Genomic DNA, 20,998 nt, shown 5'->3' with positions numbered 1-20,998 from the left:
GTTCATTACTCAATACCTTTCCCCACAACTTGATGCTCCCTTTCCTTACATATAAAATGATTGCTACATTAAATATTGGCTTTGTCATAGATCAGTTATCCACATTTAAAAGAACACATATTGTGAGTCAAGTCCTTGCATAAATATATTGAGTAGAAAAATATGGTGGCCTCTAATCCTAGAGTGTCTAGTAAGGATCCTGTTTGTAACACTCCTCTTGCACCTGAGAACATGACACCTTTGTTGACATATCAGTCAAGTTTTTTATTAGTGACACACACTTATTCAAATTATGTATAGCTACTAAGCTTATTGAATAGTTTATGATGTTTTCCATGTAATTTAGTTATCAGCAAGTTCTACAGTTGCTGTTGAGTCCTTTGGACAAATCTCAGTGGTTATCAAGTAGATTCAGTCAGTGTGAAGTCCAATAGTTCAAATCATGCATTTTAGTAAATGCCAAGTTTATCAGTGGTTACCAATCATTGTAATATCTATCGAGTTCATTGTTCATGAGATGCAAATCTAGTGTTAACCGAGCTACTCTATGCTAACTAAGTGATTTAGTGTTTACCGAGTTGCACAATATCTACCAAGTCACCAATGCATATCATGTTCAAGACTAATTGAAAGTGATCAGTATTGACTGAGCTTCTACATCTATTGAGTGCATGATGATGTTGAGCATTGACAATGGATGTCGAGTATCAAAACTTCATTTTGTGAATTTTAGATAGGGGAATGACCCCTAGCTTACCACTTAGATACAAAAATGCATCCTTAGGTAATGGCTTGGTGAATATGTCTGCAATCTGTTCCTTTATATTCACATATTCCAATCTAACTTCTTTATCTTGCACCAACTCTCTTAAGAAGTGATACTTTATAGCAACGTGCTTTGTTTTGGAATGCATTACTGGATTCTTTGATATGTTGATTGCACTGGTGTTATCACAGTATATGAAAACTAGATCTTTGATCTCTACCTTCATTCCTTCCAACAGTTGTTTGAACCAAACAATGTTAGAACAATTGACTGCTACTCCTACATATTCTAGCTCTGCTATGGATTGAGATGTATAATTTTGCTTCTTGCTTGTCCAGGATACTAGTCTTTTTCCAAGAAAGAATGCTCCAACATTAGTGCTTTTTCTATTATCAAGACTTCCTACCCAATTAGCATCAATAAATACTTTCAAGTCCAAATTGCCTCCAAGTTTGTACCATAAACCATAGTCTTCAGTACTTTTTAGATACCTCATAATTCTTTTGATTTCCATCATGTGATTTTCTTTGGGATTGGCTAAGAATCTAGCCACTATTCCAACTCCTAGAGCAATATTAGGCCTTATATGAACTACATACTATAATTTTCCAATCATTGATCTATAAGTGGTCTTATCTACTTCTTTGGAATCATAATTTTTGGAAAGCTTATGCCCAATAGACATAGGTGTTCCAACTGGTCTTGAATCTTCCATTCTAAATTTTTTCAGTATCTCCTTGATGTACTTAAATTGAGTGATGTAGATACCATTCTCATTCTGCTCTATTTGCAATCCAACAAAGAATTTTATTTCACCAAACATGGAAATCTCAAATTCTTCACTCATTTCTTCTGAGAATGCTTTGCATAAATCATCATTTCCTATAAATAGAGTGTCATCAACAAATATTTATGCTAATACAATCTTCTTATCTAGTCCTTCCTTGATATAAATACTACTGTTATCATTAGTCCTTTGAAATCTAATCTATACCAAGTAATTATGGAGTCTTTCATACCAATCTAATGTTTTGTGTAGTTTGCAAACCATGTCTCCTTTGCTAGGATCTACAAAAACTTCTAGTTGCTCAATGTAAACTTCTTCATCAAGAACTCCATTCAAGAATGCAGATTTAACATCTATTTGATATGCTTTAAATCCTCTATATACTGCATATGCTAGTGAAGTTCTAACACCTTCAAGTCTTGCTATAGGAGCAAAAGTCTTACCATAGTCAATACCTTCTTCTTGAGAATAACCTTTGCACACCAATCTTGCTTTGTTCCTTGATACTTTTCCATCTTCATTCAACTTATTTCTAAACACCCATTTTGTACCAATTACATTTTTATCCTTGGATCTAGGAATGAGACTCCAAGTTTTGTTCTTTTCTATCTATTCTATCTCTTTATTCATTGCCTCAATCTAACTTTCATTTTCTAGAGCATCTTAACACTTCTAGGTTCAAATTCAACAAGTAAACATGTACCTTTTAATTTTCTTCTTATCATTATTCCATTTGATTTTTCTCCAATGATTTGATTAGGTGCATGATGTCTTCTAACATATTTTGCTAATAGAGGCTCCTTGGTCTTTGAATGAGTTCCTCCATCTACTTCTTGAATTTTAGTTTCAAGTTTGAGTCCCTTTGTCTGTGACTTAGGTCCATCACGATCAGTTTGAACTAGCTCAGTAGCTTTGTGACTCGGGTCCTTGTAGCTCAGGTTTCACTATTTAAAACTTGGTAGCTATTTTAGTTTCCAGGGACTTAAGATTTAAAGCTTCTTTTCTTTTAGATAGATTTGGTAGAGTATCAGGTTCATAATAAAGAAATCCTCTATAGTCTTTAGGTTCCTTGTTGCTTTCTTCTTAACTCTTTTCTACAAATAAATCAATTTTGATATATGCACTTTCTATAATTTTGTGAGTAGATAAATTCAAACATCTATATGATTTACTTCTATAAGAGTATCCTAGAAATATGCCTTCATCACCTTTTACATTAAATTTTCCTTTTCTAGATTCTTTCAATATGTAACATTTGCTGCCAAATACTTTCAACTAACTTACATTAGGTTTGTAGCCATACCATAGCTCATAAGGTGTCTTGTTTGAATCTTTCTTCAACTAAACTCTATTCAAGGTATGAACTGCAGTGTTGATAGCTTCCTTCCAGTACTTCCGAGAAACATTCTTTTCAATCATTAGGGTTCTTGCACAATCCATGATAGTTCTATTTCTTCTTTCAACTATACCATTCTACTATGGTGTACCAAGGGTTGATACTTGTCTTTTGATTCCTCTTTCAATGCAAAAATTGTTGAATTCATGGAAGTTTAATTCACCACCTCTATCTGATCTTAGGAATTTCAACTTCTTTCCACTTTCTTTTTCTACTCTTGCCAGATACCACTTGAATTTTTGAAAGGCTTTTGATTTTTCTTTTGGGTACATTACTATCATCATTCTAGAGTATTCATCCACAAAGAGAATGAAAAACTTTTCTCCACTATAAGTTTCTATTCCAATAGGTCCACATAAGTATGTTTGAATAATTTCCAAGACTTCTTCTAACTAATAGTCTTTTCTTTTGAAGCTTGTCTTTCCCATCTTACCAATTTGGCAATTCTTGCATAGACCCATGCCATGCTTCTTCAAACTAGGGATACCTCTTACTCTTTTATGTTTTCTTATCTTAACTAGATTATCAAAGTTCACATGACATAGCATTTTGCGCCATAACCAACTTTCCTCTACTTGAGCAATAAAACATGAACAATCATTGAGATCAAGATAAAATAGATTACCTTTTGTTTGCTTGCTAGATCCAATCAAATTTCTTTTTCCATCTAGTAGCTTGCCATGTCCATTCATGAATTCTACCTTGAATCCACTATTATTTAGTTGTGCCACACTTAGTAGATTATGCTTTAGTCCTTCAATCCAATAAGAATTATCACACAAAAGTTCTTTAATCAACAAGATACATCCTTTTTCTTTTATGTTTCAAAGTTCATTGTTTCCAAATCTTACACTACCTCCATCATAATATTCCATATACTCAAATTTTGTTTTGTCACCAGTCATATGATATGAGAAACCCTTATCAATAATCCATATATCATTTTTTCTAACATGAGAGATAAGTGCCATCTTATCTCCTTCATCATTAGATTCATCTTTCACAACTATATATACCATTTCATCTTCACTGCTATTAGAATCTTTAGCTATGAAACAAGATTTCTTACCTTTGTCCTTGAAGCTCTTGTAGTTCTTGGAGTCCTTCTTGTATTTATGCTTATTTCCTTTCTTTTCATCTTGTTTTCTTTGTTTGGACACCTATTAGCAATGTGACCAATTTCTTCATAGGAAAAGCAAATCAGAGGAACTTTACCCTTGTATTTTCCTCTTCCTTTGGAATACTTCCTTGCAAGTAGGGCTTCAACAACTTCAAGATCACTATCTGAACTTTCTTCTGATGATCCATCTTCTTCACTTCCTGATTGATTGGATTTTGACTTTTTACCCTTTTATTTGAGTGATATTTTAGCTTTAAATGTAGATTCAATATTCTTTGAAGCAGGAACATAGTTATCGTAACTGTCTAATTCAAAAGTTCTTAATCTTTCAACTAGATCATCCAACCCTATCTTATTAGTTGGATTACATCTCATTTCTTGAATAGAAGATCCTTTAATTACATAGATGGGAAGAAGAGTTTTGAGTACTTTACTTACAACAATTTCCTTTTTGATGTCTCCTCCAGATGTTTTGATTTCACTTACACTAGCCTTGATCCTTTCCACATATTTTTCAATGTTTTCATCTTCTCTCATTCTCATTTGATCAAATTGTCCTCTAAGGCTTTCTTCTTTGGCTCTTCTTACATTTTTATCTCCTCCATAGATATCTTTAAGTTTTTTTCACATTTCAAAAATAGTTTCGTAATCTTTACCTCATCAAATTCAGCATAACTGAGAGCAGTGGCAATATCAATCATCATGATATTATGATTCTTCTTTTTAGCAATGTCTTCAACTGATAATGTTCCAGTGGGAGTCTTATATTTAGCATCAAGATAAATGCAACCTAAATCATTGATGGTAGCCATATGTAATCTCACAAGTCCTTGCCATGCTATGAAATTGTCTTTATTCAGCTTGGGAATCTCTCTTTTGTAAGACATCCTGATCTTTAGCTTAGATCCTTGAAACTTTTTCTACAAGCACCAAAAGCTCTGATACTAATTGTTGGAAATATAATAGGAGTAACTTGGGGGGGGGGGAGTGAATTAGCTACTACAAAAATAAATCCCAGATCCCATAGATGTCAGTACAAAATGCAAATACATAACCGAATACTGCTGAAGCTCAGTAAACACACAAAATGTTGTACTCGATAATAACTAGATTAGCTCGATAAATGATTAACATATAAACCTTTAGATGTTATATGTGATTATTATTACTTTAACTTAGTTGCAAATACATATAGAAAATAACATGAACACATTTGACACCAAGATTTAACGTGGAAACCCAATTTGGGAAAAACTACCAATAGCAACTAGTTAATGATTTTCACTCTTCTGAAGTGAGCCCTGTTAGGAATCAACCCTTTTAAAGGTTACAAAACACACTGATAGGTGTGACCCTATTAAAGGATTTAATCACCCTATTAGGAGTGGCCTGGTTAGAGGTCTTGGGAACAATTCAATGGAATTTCCACCTTGTTAGATGATTTAGAAATAATTGCTAAGCCAACTCTGTTAAGAAATTTAGATCACTACTACAATGGTTAGAGAGTAACAACGAGATGACCTGATTTCACTGTAACTAATTTTTTGATTTCATATCTCTATTCTAACTTGTACTTGATCCTTCTTGATTGAATATGGCTTTGCTACACCACAAGGATATTCTGCTTATCCTTCAAATTCACTTCCTCTACTCATCAATAGATTTTCAATCACATCACCATAATTCACACATTCTCTTGCACTCTTTTGCTTGCACACTTTTTTTTCACACACTTTGAAATTACAACTTAACCTTATAGTTATACCTTCCATTTTGTCAAGTCATCTCAAATACAACTTACAATAATCAATATTCATTACTTTAGTTGGCTGGAATCAATAGATAAATCAATTAAGCTTAATACAAAAAAATAAGAAAACTCTTCATTAGTTGAACCTGCTCGGTAGAAACTAACTCTAAGATGATTTCCTTTGTTAACCAACAGAAGCTTGGTTAACACTATAAACTCACAAAAATCCTTTGGCAACCGAGTCAGCTCAGTTAGCATTGGCCATCCAACTGTCCTTTGTCACCTGAGTGAGCTTAGTTAACACTCACTTTTTGCAACTTTTCCTTCGACACCTGAGTGAACTTAGTAGACATTGCCTTCTGAACTAGACAAACATAGGAATGCTCAGTAGACATTGAGAACTATCTTCACTACCCGAGTGAGCTTGGCATATACTGACTGATAATGATTATGATATTTGTGTAACATCAAAGGCAACACATAATTAATTAATTTTATCGAACAATGTGTTCTTTGTATGAGTCGTATTAATTAAAATAATAAACCCTCTTGTTAATTAGTAAAGTCAAATTCATTATGCATTTGTGACTTGACCCATTAGTGTGTCTACGTATTTAGGAATCCATAGTGGTCATGAAACTTATTAATTATTGCATTGTAATAGTTTAATGGGAAATTTGTGTTTGATTCAATTTGTTTTAGTTTAACAACTATTTTTTCGTAGTTAAATTTCAAGAAATTGGAATTGCCATATATACTTGGGTTAAGAAAGCCAATTAGATTATTTAATTTAAATAATCTAATTTATATTTCACTTTGTAAAAAGTGCTTATATTGGTTAAATTGAATTTATTCTCACTTCTTACATTTTGAATTTGAGGATCTTGGAGCAATCCTCCAAACCCCTTTGTAAGATATTTAGAGATTTGTAGCTTAGAGCTCCCTAATCATGGAGTGCAAATGAATAATAATATGTTTTGACCTTTTGTTACCCTAGTCATAGTAGCAGGCTTCCAGGAGTATGCCTAATACTAGGGGGTGTTGGATGTAATGCCCACCCATTGATTGCTTTATATTATATATATTGAACTTTTTAAGGCCTATTTCATACATGTGGTAGTTTTAGAGATATATGGTATGATGTTATTTCATGACTTCAAAATATCATTTATGATTACATAGTTGATTATATTTCACATGTTTTCTAATGATTATGATTACTTACTTGTTAATGCTTCTTTAAGGATTCTTAGTAAATGTGATTGCTTTCATAACGATGTCAAATGATATTTCTTTAATAATGATTATTTTACATTCATAGTAATGCATTGTTATATTTGAGCATTTGATTGTTGGAAATATAAGAGGATTAACTAAGAGGGGAGGGGTGAATTAGTTACCACAAAAAAAATTCAAGATCCCTTAAGATTTCAATACAATACAAAATCAAAACTCTATTGAAACTAAAATATTTATTAAACTTAGTTAACACAGGAATACTCAATTTACACTACAAGAATTACTATCACTTGGTAAATACTGAAATAATCACTTCTCAAGATGTTTAGCATGTTTAAAATTAATTAACTTAGTTTCAAAAACATAAAGAAAGTCACATGAACAAAAGAGACACCGAGATTTAATGTGCAAACCCAATTTATGAAAACTAGCAATTGTAACTAGTTACTGTTTTTCATTCTTCTAAAGTGAGCCTTGTTAGGAGCCAACCCTGTTAAAAGTTACAAAACACATTATTAGGTGTGACCTTGTTAAAGGATTTAGTTCATTCTATAAGGAGTGGCCTTTTTAGAGTTCTTCAAACACTTCAATCTAGAAATGCCACCATGTTAAAGGATTTGGAAAATAGTTGTTAGGCTAACTCTGTTAAGAGATTTGATTCACTGCTGCAATTATTAGAGAGTAACAATGACTTGACTTGATTGTTGATGTAATTGTCTTTTTTGATTTTAGATATCTATTCTAGCTTGAATCCCTGATCCTCCTTGATGAGAATGTTGTTAGTAGCTTGGTCAACTTGAATACTCTGACATCCTTCCAATTCGCTTCCTTAATTTATCTTTTTCAATCCCATACTTCTTCCTACTAAATCCTCAACTTAACCTTATATTTATATGATTTATATTATTATGTCAGCTTGAATACACTTTCAAACAAATAACATTCATCCCTTGAGTCAGCTATAACTAACCAACAACACAGTCAGATCCAATGTGTTGATATAGGAAAATCCTTCATTAGCCAATCCAACTCGGTCAACACTAACTCAGAAAGAACTTTCCTTTAGACTTACTTTGGTAACCGAGTGAGCTCAGTTAACACTAGTTCCATGCCAATTTTTCTTTGGTAAGTGAGTAAACTCAGTTAATACTGTTTACCTATAAACTTTCCTTCAACACCCAAGTGAGCTTAGCTGACATTGATTGCTCAGTAAAAGACTTGAAATTTGTGTAACATAAAAAACAACATACAATTGAATGATTGTATCCAAAAATCTCCCTCTTTGGCATTAATGTCAACACATTATCTCATGATATAAAGAAATTTTTAGAGCAGAAATAGAAGTAAGGATAATATCCTTAGTTTCATTTTGATTCTCATCCATGAGAACTCCCTCTATTAGTGTGAACTCTGACTTCAATCTCTTTGATTTCTTTGATTTCTCTGACTGCAATTTCTCCTTCTGACAAAAAACTCTCATCTTTGACATATGACTCAAAATTTCTAATTTCTGATATGACAAACTCTCCCTCTTTGACATCATATACCAAAGACAATAATTACTGTATTTTCCATGTACTTGATGTACTGATTCATATGCAATCTGCTCTGTCAATACTACATCAACTTGATTGATCTTCAAAATTCTTTTTTGATGCATCACTAAATATTATTTAGTGATCTTTAGATAAGGGAATGACCCCTGGCTTACCTCTTAGATACAAAAATGAATCCTTAGTTAATGGCTTGGTAAATATATCTACAATATGTTCTTTTATGTTTACATATTCCAATCTTACCTCCTTGTATTGCACCAATTCTTTCAAGAAATAATATTTTATTACAATATTCTTTGTCTTGGATCACTAGATTCTTAGATATGTTGATTGCACTGGTATTATCACAGAAGATAACAACTAGGTCCTCGATCCTCTCCTTCATACCTGACAACTGTTGTTTGAACCAAACAATGTTGGAACAATTGACTACTACTGCAACATATTCTACTTTTGTTGTAGATTGAGAGATACAATTCTACTTCTTTCTTGTCCACTATGCTAGCCCTCTTTCCAAGAAAGAATACTCCACCACTAGTGCTCTTCCTCAACACTTGCTACCCAATTAGCATCAATGAATGCTTTCAATTCAAAGTTGCCTTCTTTCTTATACCACAAACCATAATATTCAGTACCTTTTAGATATCTCATGATTCTTTTTATTTCCATCATATGATTTTCTTTAGGATTAGCAAAGAATTTAGCCACCATACCTATTGCTGATGCAATATCAGGTCTTGTATGCACTGCATACTAAAGTTTTCCAATCATTGATCTATATGTAGTCTGGTCTACCTCCTTGGAATCATCATTTTGGAAAGCTTATGTCCAGTAGACATAGGTGTTTCAATTGGTTTACAATCTTCCATTCCAAATTTGTTCAATATCTCCTTACAGTATTTTGATTGAGTAATGTAGATACCATCCTTCATCTGTTGAATTTGCAAGCCAACAAAGAATTTAATCTCTCCAAACATTAACATTTCAAATTCTTTACTCATTTCCAGTAAATAATGTATCATCCACAAAGATTTCTGCCAACACTATCTTCTTATCTAGTCCTTCTTTGATGTATAGGCCACTGTTATCATTAGTCCTTTGAAAACCAATCTTTATGAGATAATTATGTAATCTTTCATTCTAGGCTTTAGGGGCTTGTTTGAGACCATACAAAGCTTTGTGTAATCTGCAAACCATATCCCTTTTGTTAGGATCTATGAAAACTTCTAGTTGCTCAATGTATATTCCTCTTCTAAGATTCCATTCAAGAATGTTGAATTCACATCCATCTGATCACTAGTACAAAAAAATAAAATATCTGACTAAATTGTATATATGTGACTAAAATCAATCAAGTGACTAATAGTAGTTAATATCCAGTCATTTATAACACTACTAAATAGACTACTGAGCAATTTTAGTCACTGGTTTTGATCTATGACTAAAATATACTACTTTATATACTATTAAATAAATAGTATATTTAGTAATATATTTTAGTCACAGATCAAAGTTAGTGAATAAAATCATTTAGTAGTATATTTAGCAATGTTATAAATGATTGTGTATTAACTACTATTAGCCACTTGACTGATTTTTAGTAGTATATTATAGTCACGGATCAAAATCAGTGACTAAAATCACTTAGTAGTATATTTAGTAGTGTTATAAATGACTGGATATTAACTACTATTAGTCACTTGAATTATTTAAGTCACTATTTTTTATCATTGATTTAGTCACACATTTAGTCATATAATTAATAGTATATTTAATCACATATTTAGTCATAAATTTGAAAGTTGATTTAGTCATATATTAAGTTTTATATATAGTATATTTAGTAGCATATTTAGTAGTATATTTAGTTATAATAGGGCATGATGGAATTGAACCACCATCCTCCTACTTTAAAAGCAAGTGCTCTTCCATTGAGCTAATACCCTTTGAAGAATAATCATTCAATGTGTATAGCATTGTATGAGTACATTTCGTAGCATATTTAGTAGTATATTTAGCTATAATAGGTTATGTATAGCATTAGGAGTTCCAAAGCTAGATGACTTGAACTTATTTTTAAACCTATCTTTCGTTATATCAAGTGTTGCAAGGAGTACATTAGACTTTGTGCCTTTCTTAGATTGTTTAGCTTGCAATATTTGTGTAGTCAAGTGCTTGCATTTAGGTACAAGCATTGCTCTTCCACTTATGATTTTAAATATTGCCTTAAATTTTGATGTAACATCGCTAAGGTCATGCATCAAACATGCAGTTGCAACCGCAAATTCTGCATCCACCCTTTGACCATGTAGTTACACAAAATAATGCTTATTTTTTAAGGCAAGAACAGATGAATTTTTTTGATTATAAAGTATTTTTAATTTCAAAATAAAATGGTGACTACTAAGCCCACATGACATTGCACATAGATAAGGCACAAAAGATTTTATTTTTAGGAGTAACAGTAGCCAAAAGGAAGTAAGTGAAAATGTATCAAGAACACTAAAACAATAATTACTTATATAGAAAAATTCAAAATTTTCCTTAAGCCACATCAACGAGAACAAATAAGCATGCAAAGTGTTTCATAGGCATGAATTATATTTCTATTGTTAAAATAAATTATCTTTAAAAATTGGACAACTAATTCCACCCATATTCTTTGGAGGTGACAACTTGTAAGATTCCATGTCAGAGAGGCTAAAGGGGTTTATACATTATTGAAAACTTAGTTGCTATATTTTGTTGGTTAACAAAAAGGTCCGAGTAAAAAATTAATATCAAAATTTTAAGTACCAAATTACTATTATATTTTACTACTATGGTCCACATGAAACATCATATAAAAGGAAACTCATAGTTGATAATTAAGGTTGCTATAGTTGAGGCTAATGTTGTTGTTGGGTTTGTTGAAGTTGTGGTTGTTGTTGTGCATTGGACTGCTTCATATGAGGTTGTTGTTGTTGGGATTGTAGCATTTGAGGCTTTTCTTGTTGATGAGGTTGTTGTAGTTCTAGCCGAGGATGCTGTAGTTGCTTGTGTTGCTCAAATTTTTTCAGCATGACTACTAGTTGAAAGATAACATAAATTGGAAACCATAAGAAATTGTATCATATTTTTTTTTTCAAATGATAGCATTTTAACTGAAAAGAGTGGCCTCTATTGATAAAGTTGCATAATTTGAATGTCTAACATTAATCACAAAGTTTCAAGTGAAGCTAACAAGATTGAATAAAATAATGTTGCTTAAAACCTTGTTTTTGCCTGTCACACTATTATAATAATACTTGTATCCCTCTAGAGAAGTATGCCTTGTCCAGACACAAGTTAGCGGTGCAGAACTGGGGGCACTAACTAGTGTGACAATTGCAGTAGTCTTGGTTTCAATAGACACATAAAGTGCACTGGTGGAGCTAGTTGTCGCAATTCTTTGTGACTAAGCTAAGAATGTCCATGGTTTTATCAAAAACATATCACAATGTTAATATTATACCACATTAATAGTCCTAAATAAATCAACAACTAAGTCATATATGCATTACTGACTTGTTACAATCTAGATTATTGTGTCAGAGCCACTTGATAATAACCCTAAAATATGAAAATCATGAATAAGTATTCTTAAGATATTTTACATTCATTGAACTACTTTGAGTCATTACATTTATTAACAATATTTATCCTACACTTTCTTTTGCTGAGGGTGCATCAAGATTGGTTGTTGTTGGGATTGAGTTGAGGCCTATGCTAAAGGTGCTAGTACTAGAGGCAACTAGATCTACTATTGAAACGAAAGGTATTGTTGGGGTTGAACATTGCTTTGCACAACAGGCACCTGTTGTTGTAATAGCTGACTAGAGGGTTTCTGTTGTGATAGTTGCTGAGCTTGGGAAGGAATTTGCTAAAGAGAGGAAGCAACATTTGGCTAGATTAGAGACTGAGAAACATGAAACTGTCCATATTTAGATGGTTGCTATAATTTGGTGCATGGAAAAATGGGGTTTGTTGAACATGTTGTTGTGAAGATTTCAACTATTGACCATACTATTGCAAAGACTGTTGGGCCTAAAATTATGAAGGAAATTATGTGGGTTGTTGGGCATGTGGTTGCGAGTGTTGTTGCACCTATTGATGATATTTTTGTAAAGATGGTTGGGCCTGCATTTGTAATTGAGATTGTGTTGGTTGTTAGCTATGCAGTTGAGAGGATTGCACATGTTGACCATATTGTTGCAAATTCTATAATCGCTGCAATTTTTGCAACTGTGAATGCGATTTCCTTGATTTTGGAATGGCAGTTGCAACTATTGCTGCATTTGGTGTGTTTTTTGTACTGGTGGTAACCAACCTTGAACTTGAGTCTAATGTTGCAAAGAAGATGAATTATAGCCCTGTCAAGGACAACATCCAAAACATCAAATGTCATAAACAAAATACTTTCCAAACCATTTCTATAGGCAACCAAAAAATGCAAATCCTTGTCAAAACTTATCAAATTAAAATGTATCATATTGATTGGTTGATACAAAAAAGAAAAACAAAAATCTAAAAAAGTACTTGCTCTGGAGAAGGGGTAGTCACCCTTGCAAAGCCTCCTATTGGAGCATACACATGAAGAGGCCCTTCAACAGGGCCATTTACTAAAATTTGGGGGCCACCAATAGATCCAACCTGTACATCACAGTTGATGTCTATATTAAACAATGATACAACTCTCCTTAAAAAGATTACTAGAAACTCCCAAATGTTTATAATATATATAAATAATATAATAAAAAAATTAATATTGAATGGCCTTACCAATGGTGAATGTCCTCCTACAAGTCACGATCTTCCACTGGGAGTTGATGGCCTACCATATGGATGTTATCCAACTTGTGGGGATGGTATTCTCATATTTGCTACACCCACGGGTCACTAGTTTCTAGGTACACCTTGTCCTCCTATGTGGCCTCCACCACTCACAGTAAGCCTACATGAGCAACGCAAATGATTCTACTAAATACATTATTTGAAGCCTCCAACTCAAACACATTAAATTACTGATGGCTTACTTGGATCCAAATGGCCTTTGCTATTCAGCACCAAAGCTTGGTCCTCCAAACATAGGGCCATTTCTAGATAATATAATAAAAAAATTAATGGTGTAATCTTTAATTAAAAAATCTGATGGCTTTTGCTAGCTCATTTCCATCACGTTTGCTACCTAGAGCTCTCAATAGATGTTGGCTAATGAAAAATAATAGATTTGTGTAGAGTACAAATTTAACAATTTAAAATTGGTTACATGCTCAAATTCTTTAGAAAAGAACCTTCTTGAAGCGACATGCTCTTTATTTATTGAAGGGTTTTGTTTGTTATACAGGGAATTACTAAATACTCTAAAATTGAACAAAAACAATAGGAAACACAAGGAAATCAATTTCATTTTTAGTGTTAACTTTACTATTATTGTACATGCATCTACCTACATATTTAAAAAAAAACATGAAGCAGAGCTAGGTCCTTGCAAGCTATACATACTCCATGGTTAAGATCTGGCTGTGGTAAATAATCTCCTTCCACAATGATTGTGTGCCAACCAGAAATCCCTTGAATGTGGAACAAAGTAAAAATTGACCTAGTTCTGCCCATGATTCCACAAATAGAGCCAAGTCCCGTGCTCTTTCAACAATCTACCTCATTAAAATGTATTCTAGGATTATGTTACCTAGTTGGAATGTGCTTGTGACTTGGCTCTTTTATGAGAGGTCCACACTTGATATGTCACTTTGAGAGCTTAAGACAATCTCAACCATTTGTCACATAAAATCTATTATACAAAGTCTGTATAATGAAGGCATCTTAATCTCTTGCTGGAACCTTCTGAAGAATTTATCAATTTACTTGGCAACATATGCAACAGGAATAACCCATGAATAATTAACCATCTTGATCAATGACTTCCAAATGTTCACCCACACCATATGTGGATCATTTCAAATGAGAAATCTTCATCTGATAACTACAAAACCTTACTGCTGGAAAGATGACAAAAGACTTCTATAGGTAACCAGAAGGTGCTTCTGCCCATAGTGCATCAAAAAGACTACAGATCTAGCAACTAAAGATAAATGTCCAACACATTGTTAAGCACACAAATGTCCAACATATTGTTAAGTATACAAATGTCCAACACATTGTTAAGCAAACAAATGTCCAACACATTGTTAAGAACATTGTTAGGGTATTTTTAGAAATGTCTTAGTTGTAATCTCTATAAAGAAGATTTTGTTCTTTGTAAATAATTATTATTTTACCAATATTTGTCTAATAATTCCCACTAAGCACACAAATGTCCAACACATTTTTAAGCACACAAATTTCCAACAAATTGTTAAGGACATGATTAGGGTATTTTTAGAAATGTCTCAGTTGTAATCTCTATAAAGAAGATTTTGTTCTTTGTAAATAATTATTTAATATTTTACCAATATTTGTCTAATAATTCTCACTAAGATCCCTATCTTAAAAATCACTAGTAACAATAGCATCACCTCACTTGACCTTAGTAGAAGTAACACGCAGCAGAATGAGAATGCTCTTATAAACAATATGTAAAGTATCCTTTAAAGTTCAACAATCTGGCAATACAATCACTTGAATCTACCAGATACAATTTCTTAGCTTCAAAATAGCATGGTTCCTTAGAGTTGGGCCATTACATGTGTCTGACACCTCCTGGCACAAGAATAGAGCTTCAATGCAACTTCAAACTTTCAACCAAAGCTCATGGGGAAAAGATGTGCTCAATCCAAATCACAGTCTATGTTCAAATACTATCATGGACAAGTCATGTCCGTTCAATAAATTATTCTCTTAATCAAGGTATGTTCAACAATGTCCTTCCATTCTATGGTCTCTCATGTGTGCATTTCCAAGGGAGCTACAACCAAACCATGAAAGTTGCATGCATGCAGAAAATATAAACTTGAGGCCTTCATTTAAATATTTATGAGAGTTGATACCTTGTGGTAAGAAATATGGCCTAGTGACCAGGTTCCCATATTTTGGGCTATGCAGATTAAATGCTTATATTTTTGACACTCAAGCTTATTCACGAAATTGAAATAAACTCAATAGAATGCAAAAAGATGATAAATGTTTTTGTGAGGACACACCTGATTACTGAAACTCTTAATACAACCTTGATTTACTAATCCTATAAATATTGACAATGGTACAACATGTATGTCATTATTTTTTACAATTGTTCAAAATTATGAAATCCATAAATGTGTAGTAATAGTATTATATCACTAGTATCGTCTTACAATGTTTCAATCCTAATCTGGAACCTGGCCCAAAACACATAAAAATGTTAATTGCAATGATAAACCAGAAATCTTACCATTTCATTTCTACAGTAAAAAAAATTTCTCACATGAAAAAGATACCATAACGCACACATTTATTGTAAGACGGTGAAAAATACCAACTGAATTTTGATACAAATTTACTAATTTTGGTTTTATGATTTGTCTTTGACCAGCGAATAAGGAAATTTTTCTATAATGTTTTTTGTTTGCTTTTGGTGTTTTCCTATGTTTTATTTTAAATTGTGTTTTTAATATTTTTCTGGAAACTTTGCAGAGGTTTGATGAATGCTAGAACAAAGAACTTGCTGATAGCAGATATGAAAGAGAATGAACATATAAACAAATAGAGAGCAATATAGATGGCTTTCATTCAAGAATATAACTGAAGTACATACCTCAAGCTGTATACAAGTCGGGGACAACAATTTCAACCTCTTCCAGCTCTAAATCCAAATCCACAATTATGTTCCGGGTCTGATATGAAATTTCCAATTGATGAAGATGATGACTGAGCTCCAAAACCAAAAAGAAACTCCGTGTGACACCTAAGGTTTGATACCCGTGTGCTCAAAATGGTAATGGCAGACTAGTCTGATTCAATTTTGATGTGGAAATGACTTCCAAAGGCCCGAATGTTAATGACTGTCTCTGATCTACTTAATTGAAGTGCTTCCCACTGTTGTCACCTCCAACCAATCAATAAATTACCTTTATTCCCACAATTAAAGGCTGATAACCTGTGCAAAACTGAAGATTCATTCCCCTCAGATGATTTCTCTCTCTGGTGGGCAGCCCAACTTTGAATGGCTTTCGCCGACCATAATAGATCTAGGAATTTCTACTCCACAAAGTTGTTGCTCTCAAAAAATTTGTTTTCAGAATGAATGAAATGAATTCTCAAATTCCATTTTAACTTTTTCCCTTTTCCCTCCAAGCAGATCAATCCACTTCGAGAGTTTTTGTGTTTTATTTTAATGAGATTCATTAATATTATTCCTCTCCTAGAGGTTTGAACCTCTTGAGGGTCTAATTGTACATCAATAAAATACCCAACTTTTAAAAACAAATTAACACTTATAACTAATTAACAAATTAACATTATCATAACATTTGTCCCTTTTGATGTTAGGTTGCCTTAGTGGGCAAGCTGAGAAAAATTCACATGGATATAGAGTATGCATGTGGGAAAGAAGTTCTTCACTAGAACGTTCTTTGCATCTTAATCTTTTGTAGATATTTCTGACAGAAAAAGCCAATCTCGCCACAAGACCACCTACCATTTATGCTCCTAACCTTTGCAGTGGATCACCATAAACAGACACCACTTGATTCAGTGCTAAAATATATTTCTCTGCATTAACTTTATCACCATCAACAATAGTCTTCGCACATGCAATAAGCAATTGTCTTACATCATTCTGTGCAGTCTCAAGTCCCAACAATTCCTTTTTCTCTTCCAATGATTCCAAAGAATTTTTTGGACTATGGACATTAGAGTTGAGCAGTGTGCCATTGACTGCTTCTACTTTCACACAGTTAACTCCATTATTCACTTTAGCACCAGGTACTTCTGCTTGTTCTGGTTCAGAGTACATGGTACCAGTGATACTGTTTAAGGCTTCTAAGCTCCACTTTGAATATTTTTCAATCTTGTGCTCCTCAGTGCTACCTTCAGAGCTATTAGAATCATTCCTATCGAGGCCCAACAGTGCTGTCTTTAACTCGTGTAGTGCATTATTCAAACATAATGTATTCTCATTGTCACTACATCCACCATCTGCTTACTGAAAATTTGGTATATTAGGTGGGAATGTTTGTGAGAGTTGTGATTATGTTGGGCTTCCACCAGATAACCAACTTCTATCAGATGGGAAAAACTGAACCGCAAGACCAGTGGTGTGCTGTAGATGCTCAGCACTAGGGAACTGGGCTTTAAAGGAACAATTATTAGACAAAGTGCTTTGGAGAGAATCATGACTTATTTGATTCTTGTCAGTACTGTGAGATTGTTGATTTTTGGAATTGTGTGTCACAATAAGGGAGGAGTTCTCCCAACTCCAATTTGGGGTGCCATGAAAAAATTCACTTGTCACTCAAAGCTGTATTATAGGAATATTAACTGCTTGAGATTGACCCGAATCAAGTAAAGCATATCTAGGCACTTTAGTTGGGCAGTCAGAAAGAAATAGAGAAACCTCATTGGCTCTGCCACATGCTGTCTTGCATCTAATGTCCATGTTCCTAGATCTATCAAAAATGACTATTACAGTTACAAGGTATCAGCATCCATACAGTATAGCTTTGCCAAATGCTCCCTCCTAATCCTCTATCTGGAGATGCCAAAACAATTTACGAACAAAAGCAAATCATTTCTCAGTTTCTTTTCTAGTATGCTCAATTTAAAATGCCATCATTTTTCAAGTATAAAATATTCTTGACTATGATATATCATCTCTTTGTTCATTCTAGCAGTCTGCAAGAAATACAAAAAACATGTAATCATGTAATCTGAAATTGCCTCGATAGTGCCCAAATCTAGAATAATAAGAATATGTTTTAATATAGAATTTACTAAAATGAAATGAACAGCTTCCATTATCAGAAAAAGTCACAAGTAATTTCCCATTTCCTAGCAAGAATTTTATAAGCAGTTTCTAATCCTAAATACACATTAGCCAGGGCATAATTGTTTTCAAACCCAACAGAATCTAATTAGTAGGTTTATTTTGAAATTATCTATAATCCATGTACACTATTGTTGTAAAAGTAAACATGTACCCTGGAAAGCACCCTGATGGTTCAAAAATAATATGCCTCCATGGCTTTGAAAGTTAGATGAGAACAAATAAAACCATCTAAGGACAAGTCCATGATTGCCAAAATCCATATATATTAGTTTGCTAGAATATTTGATTTAGGTTGCACATAACTTCTTTTATGATAGACAGGTACTCTTTCCATTTATATTTGTTTTGATACCAATGTGCTTTGATAGAACCTTCCTTAAGTTCGCTAATCTGGAAAGTAGGAAATTGTAGGAAATTTTATTCACCAACCTTCTATTTCTGAAACATGCAATCAATATCAAAATAAATTGAAAGCAATTCTGTATCAGTAATCAAGACTAACCTAATTCAACTAAGATTTGATACTAGCGGGGACAAGGAAAGGCAACCACACATATTCTGACACATTCAACCGAAATGAAGCACCTAGGTTAATGAACCATATTGCAGTGCTATGAATGCATAATATTGGACGCAATCAATGTTGACATGATGAAGGTGGACAGTGAATTCTCCATCTAATCTGTCAAGATACATTCCAGCCACCCATTTTAATTGAATCATGATTTCCTGTTTAATGCATACTAAGCGTACATACTGTAGATGGATTTTAAACATTTTTTCTTCTTCTTAAAAAACACTTCAAAGATTTTGTAGGCCTAAAAATGCTGATAAAAGAAACAAAGTTTCAGACTAAGCTATAAATATTTGCATTTTTATGAGAATTATAGTGCTACAAAGGTTTAATCTGTTTCTAGTGATTTCATCTCACAATAAATGTCTTAAAGGGGAATTTAAATGACTGATGTGATTATCAAACTTAGGAAATATGCAATTCGGTTATGCATAACATGTATGACATCCCGTCAATAGGCAAAACATGGTTATAGTGTGGGTTTTCAGCAAAAAAAAAACAAGCGACAAATTTTCAATTAAATTGTGCAAGGGTATTTAGCGAAAAATTGCAGTAAGTTTTGAATGCTAAAGATTCACAAATTTTTAAATCTCGAGATGAATATCATTTTTTTTTCAAAAATTCATTGTCCTTTATTAGTCGAACCAGTAGACCTTCATGGATATTATGGACATAAACTCATAGGTTTTCCAGAAAAAGCACATCCATGCCTCAACCACTTTTTGGTAACGAAGAAAACATGTTGTAACCTAATGCACATCCTAATTGTACAAAAGAATTAAGAGCTTCCATCATGTCCAGTGAATATTGGCTAGAAAATAGTTCAACTCATTTAAGGGTGCAACAAGAAGAACCTCAGTACACTTTTATTGTGCATAAGAACTGCAAACTATTGCTACCTTCCAGAACTCTGGTACTTATAGAGAAATAAAAGTTAAGGCAAGAGTTGTCCTTTTTTAGAGATAGAAGAAAATTTAACTAAGTAAATGACACATGATTGCATGGAAAAATCAGAGATCCACATGAAGGATCCATGGCATCTTAGCATGATGTTGCTCCAACAAGTGCTCAAACATCCATAAAATCTAATTGCCTCTCATGGGCAAAAAGTGAACCAAAATATGATCATCAATCTTCATGTCTTCTTTAGCCTCATACCAAGAGACTACTGCTGCATTCTCCCACTCTTCATGTTCTTCAAGTTTTGAGTCTCTCTTCATAGAGACCAATGCATCTTTCTCATCATGCCTCTTGTCTAGGCAATCCAAACTATCTTTAGCATCCATGGCTGCTTTTATAGCCACACTCATGACCCCAAAAGCAGGTTTATTCACCCCTACTGCCACCTCTTGTTGGTTTTCCCCCTCATGCCTTTCTCCTTGGCATATCGACAACTCCTTGGTCATCTTGGCTCCCTCTACAACCATGCTATCATGCTCCTCATTCTCATTCTTCACCAAAGGACATACCATTTCCCATAATTGCAATTTTTTTTTAGTTTTAAGCCCTTCATGACTTGAGCCAATTTTTCCTTTATCAGCAACTTCATCTTCAATCTCTGATTCAACCTCGAGGACCTCTTTTCTCCTAGGGTCCTCTATCTCTTCATGAATGATCTATTGCTCAACTTCTTCATCTTGATCTGCTGCTTGCTCCAAAAGTAATGCTATCCTCTCCCACTTCACAATACTCTTGTCCAACTCTTCTTCAAGATTCTTTAACCTTTCCTCTTCTTGCTTCCTAGCTTCTTCTTCTTTCTTTCTCTTTCTTCTCTCTCCTTCTTATCACCATAGAGGTACTCCTTCAATGCCTTAACAATTTCTCT

General features: G+C 33.3%; 1 pseudogene; it reads right to left on the bottom strand.

Moving 5' to 3' along the window:
* Positions 1-11,481: 11,481 nt before the first annotated feature.
* On the bottom strand, positions 11,482-20,645 carry LOC149534984 (uncharacterized; annotated as a pseudogene).
* Positions 20,646-20,998: the final 353 nt, after the last annotated feature.

The sequence above is a fragment of the Cupressus sempervirens genome, chromosome 10 (genome assembly GCF_028749045.1).
Source record: "Cupressus sempervirens isolate cs-2001-9-10 chromosome 10, ASM2874904v1, whole genome shotgun sequence".
Taxonomy (NCBI): domain Eukaryota; kingdom Viridiplantae; phylum Streptophyta; class Pinopsida; order Cupressales; family Cupressaceae; genus Cupressus; species Cupressus sempervirens.
Note: the sequence above shows the minus strand (reverse complement) of the source record. Positions and strands in the feature narration are given on the sequence as shown.